The following is a 6,752-nucleotide window of genomic DNA, read 5'->3' as shown; positions in this document are numbered from 1 at the left end:
TGAGGATTTTTTTCCTTAGGCAGATCACTGCCTAATTCAATTGTTTTTCCAAAGTTGGATGGTTTAAATGTTCTATTTCCTCTTTTGTTAATCTGAGCAGTTTATATTGTTGTAAAAATTTTTTACTTAGGTTGTTATATTTATTGGCATGTATTTGGTAAAAAATAACTCCTAATAATTGCTTTAATTTCATCTTCATTTGGTGGTGTATTCACCCTTTTGATTTTTAATACTGGTAATTTGGTTTTCTTCTTTTTAAAATCAGGTTAACCAATGGTTTATCTTTTTCATTGATTTTTTTTCCTGATAAAACCAGCTCCTAGTTTTATTTGTTAGTTCATTTTTTTTTTACTTTCAGTTTTATTAATATCACCTTTCATTTTGTTAGGATTTCTGTATTGCTGTTGAATTGAGGGTTTTAAAATGTATTCTTCTTCTAGTTGTTTTAGTTACATGCCCAGTCCACTAACCTGTTCTTTCTTTAATTGATGTACAAGTTTAGAAATATAAAATTTTCCCTAAATGCTGCTTTGCTGCTTTTCAAAAATGTTGATATATTGTCTCACTGTCATTTTCTCTAATGAAATGATTTATTACTTTTATGATTTGTTCTTTGACCAACTCATTCCTTAAGATTGGATTATTTCCCCAAAAAATTTTAACCTGTTTCTACAACCCTTTATTGAATATAATTTTTATTGCATTATGATCTGAAAAATGATACTTTCAACATTTATGCTTTTTCTGCATTTTGCTTTGAGGATTTTACTCCATAACGCATAGGCAATTTTTATGAAGGTACCATTTACAGCTGAGAAAAGTGTATGCTCCTTGTTATTACTATCTAGTTTTCTCTACGGATCTGTCATATCTAACTTTGCTAAGATTCTATTCATCTCCTTAATGTCTTTTTTATTTATTTTATGATTAGGTTTATCAAGCTTTGAGAGGGTAGAATTGAGATGTCTATTTCCTTTAAGAATTTGGTTGTTATGCTGTTTGGTACCTATATGTTTAGTATTCTTACTGCTTCCTTGTTTATATGCCTTTTAGCAAGATGTAATTTCACTGTTTATCTCTTTTAATTTTAATCTATTTTTGCTTTTGCTTTTCTCAGATCATGATTGATGCCCTTGCCTTTTGTATTTCAGCTAAAATAGAATAAAATCTCCTACAGTTCCTTATTTTAACTTTATTTGTGTCTCTCTGTTTCAAGGGTGTTTCTTGTAAACATCATATTGTTGAATTCTGGTTTCTGATCCATTCTGCTCTCTGCTTCTGTTTTGTGGATGAGTTCATCCCTTTCATGTTCACAGTTATGCTTATGAACTGAGCATTTCCATTTCTATTTCTTCCACTTATAATCCTTTTGACCTCCTCATTTTCAGTTACTAGTGGTGACCTCCACTGGACCCAGAAGTTTGAGCCATAGCTACTTTGGAGTCATGACTGAAGGAAGGAATGGTGCAGCCAATCAGTCTAACCTAGACACTCTGACAATGAAGGGTGTCTGGGATTTGAACCCAAGGGAAGTTTTGGACTTGGAACTGGGACAGGACTCTGTAGGAACCAAGCTAAGATATGAACCTAAGTCCCTTCCCCTCCCCAGAGAATCAGGTTGTCCTTCAGATGTGGCAATTATGTCTCTCATATTTTAGGGGAGTCAGTGTATATATTTGTGATGATTCCTTTTGAAGAAATTATTTCTATGTCAAAGTTTGTGTATTAGAGGCTAAATAGAAATGAGGTGCAGAGTATTCCACTACACTTGGAAAGAATACAGTTGGTAAAGGCTGTACCATTTGCACAGAGCCTAGATACCCCCAATCCCCCTAAGAGTACTCCCAGAGAACATAGGGAGGGAGTGAAATGTAATATATCTGACTTTCAGATGGTGGAGGCCAGGGGATCTCATTTTACTAAAGTAAAGATGTACTTTTTCCAATCCAATATCTCCACAAAATCTATTTACTGAATCTCTGGACCCTATGTTAAGAACCTCTTCTTTTCTATGAGTACCCCAATCCATCTGACTTTCTCCTTCCCTTGCTCTTAACCTTGCTATGCGATTTCCTTCCTCTTCCCCCCTATTGTGAACCCTTCCAAGATGACATTGGCTTTAGTAAAACATCTCTGTTACTTTCTATGGTGTCAATTCCCACTCTCTTACCTGGTGGAAGAACTCTTTATTTCTTTCCTTCCTGGGCAGAGAAGTGTTTGAGCTCGACCTTATGTGCAAGCTGCTCCACTTCTGTCCTCACAGCAGCCTACATCTCCTCCCTTCTCTTGGTGGGCATTCGAGAACCAAATATATTTTCTGTGATCCCATGGTAACTCTCAGCAATTGGGAGCACATGTTGTCTACTGTGTGCTATTCAGTGAAAGTAGAAAGCTATGGACCCCACTTTATGAACCTTTGTGATTTTGAAACTCTTTTACTAATGAAGTCTGATGGATGGACAAGAATTCTTCATCAAAAAGCCTTTTTCTTGTAGTTAACTATGTCCCATTTGTCATGCTAAACTGTCATTTGTCCTTCATTTTCAAAGAGAACCAATGGCATCATGAGGTTGATGTCTTGGGTGTGAATTGGACTTAAATGAGGCAGAGCCACACAAAGTCATCAGCCTCACTCTCTCTCTCTCAGTCATCAAAATCCAATGGAAGGTTGAAAGTTAGTCAATGACCCAGAATGCACTTTTGAAGGCAGACCAAGTTCTTACTGTCCCACAGCACCTACTTTGGCCACCTTTATGGCCACTGGAACAAACTATTCCCATTTGTCCATTGCAACAGGGGAAGTCTTCACATGCTTGGGGTAAACATCTCCCTAACTCAACAATGGATTTGAGACCTGTTCATTACTCTCAAATGGATTTAGCCTAGTCTCAGTGAGAGACAGAAAACAGAAAGCATGGGAAAAGAAATGAAAGCAAGTGTGTAAACTGGGGATCAGGCATCAAGGGTTGAATGCTCTTCAGTGAAAAGGGATTGATAGGGCTGAAGTGGAATATCTACAGGGTACTGAGATGGGGAGGATAGGAATAAGGGATTAGGCAGTGATAGAAAGAGGATAGGATTTGTAAAACAAGAGATCTCTGTTCAGGATTAATAGGATGGGGAGAAGGGAATTAGTGAAACTACGTCAAACTTTGAAGAATGAATCAAGGTAGCACATCAGTGACTAGAAGAGGTCTATTGATGGAAATAGGTCCTTAGATTGTTCAAAGCCCTCTTTGTAGATCACATCTTCTAACAAATGGTGCTGTGTCTTGTGACATCTAGGAAGGACACCTCACATTTGAACTGAACCAGGAACAGTGTGGACTAGAGAAAAGCTGGAAAATATACAGGAAGTGACATTTTGAGTTATCTTGTCCAGAAATATCCCAGAGAGAACAGGAGAAGGCCAGGGGTAAGTCAGTAGCTGACGGGTAATTGGTCTGGTTCCAAGACTGATGTAGGGGTCATTGAGAAGCCCAGGACTGAACCCAGAAGCCAGGGACTTGGGTCTGAGGTTGACTTAGGGCTTGCTGTGAACTCTCTGCAGGGAAGAAGGGAGAGATGTGTAGGAACTAAAGGTAGGGACTCCTGGCAAGAGTGCATAGGCTAATTATGGAAATAATGTGTATGTGAGCTTGGTGGTGAGAAATATATGTCACTTTTGGAGAGGTCCCAAGTACAGGGTAGTTATAGATGAAAATGTTACCCTCTTCCTTCACCATATCATATTTGTCTATTTTGAAGTTTGCAGGAGTGTCATAAATTAATTAAATGTCTATACAGGAACCTAAGAATCTCCATCCCATGACATTAAGAGCATGAGTTCCAATACCATCCTCTTGAGTATTGTCTTCAGCCTCCAGACTTCAATTGGACTTCTGGGGAACTCCTTTCTACTTTGTTTCTTCATCATTAAATTCTTTGCTGGACACAGGCCCATAGACACAATTCTTATACAGCTCGTCTGGGTCAACTCTCTGGTACTCCTCTTTAAGGGCATTCCTGAGACACTGGCACATTTAGGTCTGAAGAATTTCCTGGATGACAATGGCTGTAAAACTGTCTTCTACATTCACAAAGTGTGTCGAGGTCTTTCTATTAGTATGACCTGCCTCCTCAGTGGCTTTCAGGCCATCACCATCAATCCCAGTAGCTACAGATGGGCAAACTGTAAAGCCAAAGCCACAAAGTCCATCATTCTCTGCAGTCTTCTCTGCTGATTCTTGCAACTTCTACTCAATATAATGGTTCTGGAGAGAATTCAAGGTCCAAGAGCATCCAAAAATAGCTCAAAGATACTCAGTTATGGATACTGTATTGTTTTAGGAGACACTACAATGAATACTGAATTGTTTGCAATTGTGGTTGCCCTCCCTGATGTTATGTGTGTGGGTTTCATGGTTTCTGCAAGTGGTTACATGTTGTTGCTTCTGAACAGGTACCAAAACGAGTGAAGCAAATACACATGGCCAGCTTTTCCTCAAGAGCTTCTCCTGAGATCAGAGCCACCCAATCTGTCCTGCTTCTGGTGACTACCTTTGTCTGCTTTTACTCACTCAATTTCATCTTCTTCACATATATATATTTCAAACAGCCAAGACCCTGGTTGGTACAGTGTTCTGCCTTCCTGGGTTCCTGTTTCCCAACTTTTAGCTCATTTGTGCTGATAAGCAGTAACACCCAACTTCACAGGTGCCATTATGGCTTTAAGGAAGAATCAACCTGTGGCATTTGATTCCGGTTGTATCTTCAATGCTAAGAACAGAATATGGACAATCATACATGTTAACACATATTGGCTGTTTGGCAGGTGGATCTATACTTTCAGAGCTCTCAGGTTTGCATATCCCCTCAGGGCCCTTATATGCTGACCCTTGAAAACATCTTTCCAGAACTTTTTCCCAGAAGCATGGCCATCAGGAAATCCCTTGTGGTCAGCCACTGATCTCTGATTTACCATTCTCGATGTTATCCACAGAATCACTAGATACCAGAGTTGGGGTGGACCAAGGAGAAAGAAAATCTAGTGGTTTGAGTACCTGAAAAAAATAATTCTTCAGCGTATTTGATGAAGGTCTTATAGACACTGCTTGAACACTTCCAGGGAGAAGAAACCCACAAGTTGTTTTAGTCAATCTTTGTTGGGACACAAACAAATGTTGGGACTTATTTTCTTTTTTCCTTGACCCAAATTGAAATCTTCTTGTCTCTGCAATTTGTATTCATTTTTCCTAGTTTTTTCCTCTGAGTTCAAACAGAACAAATTTAATTTCTCTTCCATCTGAAAACTCTTCAAATATTTTCAAAACTAACTTATCTCACTAGGCCTTCTATTCTCCAGGCTAACAACCTTTTATTCAGCCATCAAAGTGATTTTCCTGAAGTGCAGATTCTATCGTGTCATCCCCTACTCAGTAAAGGCAAGTGGCTCCCTGTTGCTTCAGATCAAATATAAAATTCTCTTTTTGACATTCAAAACCCTGCACAATCTAACCTCCTCCTACATTTCCAGCCTCTTTACACTTTACTCACAGATCTTGTGATGTTGGCTTCCTGGCTATTCCACCAATGAGACACTCCGCCTTTAAGCACTGGATATTTTCTCTGGCTTTCTCCCATGCCTACACTTGTCTCCCTCCTCCACTCTAATTACTGACTTTCCTGGCTTCCTTCAAGTCCACCTTCTACAGGAAGCTTTCCCCAAACCTCAAGTCCAGTGTCATTCCCCCATTAATTATTTCCTATCTGCCATTGTAGACTTGCTTTGCAAATATTTGGTTGCATCTTGTTTCCTTCATTAGATTATAAGCTCCTTTAGGGCAAGATCTGTGTTTTGCCTCTTTTTTATCCCCAAGTTTAACAGAGTCTCTAACACATAGAAGATACTTAATAAATGTTTATTGGTTGATTGAATTCATAAAAACTGAATTGCACAGGGCCTGTACACCTCCTAGAATCAAAGTCACTATAAGTGAGACTTGGTTGGAAGAACTTGTATGTCAGTGACATGCTACCTCAGAACCAAACTGATATTCCAAGGGTATGAAAGCAGGGAGAAAAAGGTGGGATTATAAATCCCTGAGTTGGAAACAGGTTTTTTACAAAACCTGGACTTAATACACTGAAGAAAATGAGTATGTTCATACCACAAATAGAGTAGATGTAGATTATTGTAAATGAAAACAATAATGGCTTTTTATATACTACTTGTATTCATGTACTTTTAAATATATGAGACATTCAACATGTAACTTTCAAAGTTTTCCTTCTTGTCTATGTTTCCTTTTGATCATTCTTCTGTTTCCCTTCTCTTCAATTTTTCCCAAATTAATTTTATTTTTATATATTAAACATGTTTTTTTTTCCTTCTACCCCCATGAAAGGGAGAAAATTTGTAACAAATACGTTATACTCAATCAAAATAATTTTCCCATTGATCCAATCAATTTATCTATATCTATGTCTTCGTGGAATATATATATATACATATATATGTATACATATACATATATATGTATATATATGCATTTATATATATTTAGATGCATGTGTGTATGTATCTGGAAAATTCTGCATCCTGAGTCCATCTTCTCAAGTAAAGTGGGTAGCATGTTTGATTATTGATAATCAAACTGTGGTTTCTCTTTGCACTGATTAGCATTCCTGGATCTTTAAAAGCTGTTACTCATTGTAATGTTGTTACTATTTAAAACATTCCATTCCTGGATCTGCTCACTTCAGTGGTACCA

At 37.9% G+C, this 6,752-nt stretch overlaps 1 pseudogene; it reads left to right on the top strand.

Moving 5' to 3' along the window:
* Positions 1-337: 337 nt before the first annotated feature.
* On the top strand, positions 338-6,428 carry LOC140508375 (vomeronasal type-1 receptor 1-like; annotated as a pseudogene).
* The last annotated feature ends 324 nt before the right edge of the window (positions 6,429-6,752 follow it).

The sequence above is a fragment of the Notamacropus eugenii genome, chromosome 5, assembly GCF_028372415.1.
Source record: "Notamacropus eugenii isolate mMacEug1 chromosome 5, mMacEug1.pri_v2, whole genome shotgun sequence".
NCBI lineage: Eukaryota > Metazoa > Chordata > Mammalia > Diprotodontia > Macropodidae > Notamacropus > Notamacropus eugenii.
This window is presented reverse-complemented; position numbering and strand designations above follow the sequence as displayed.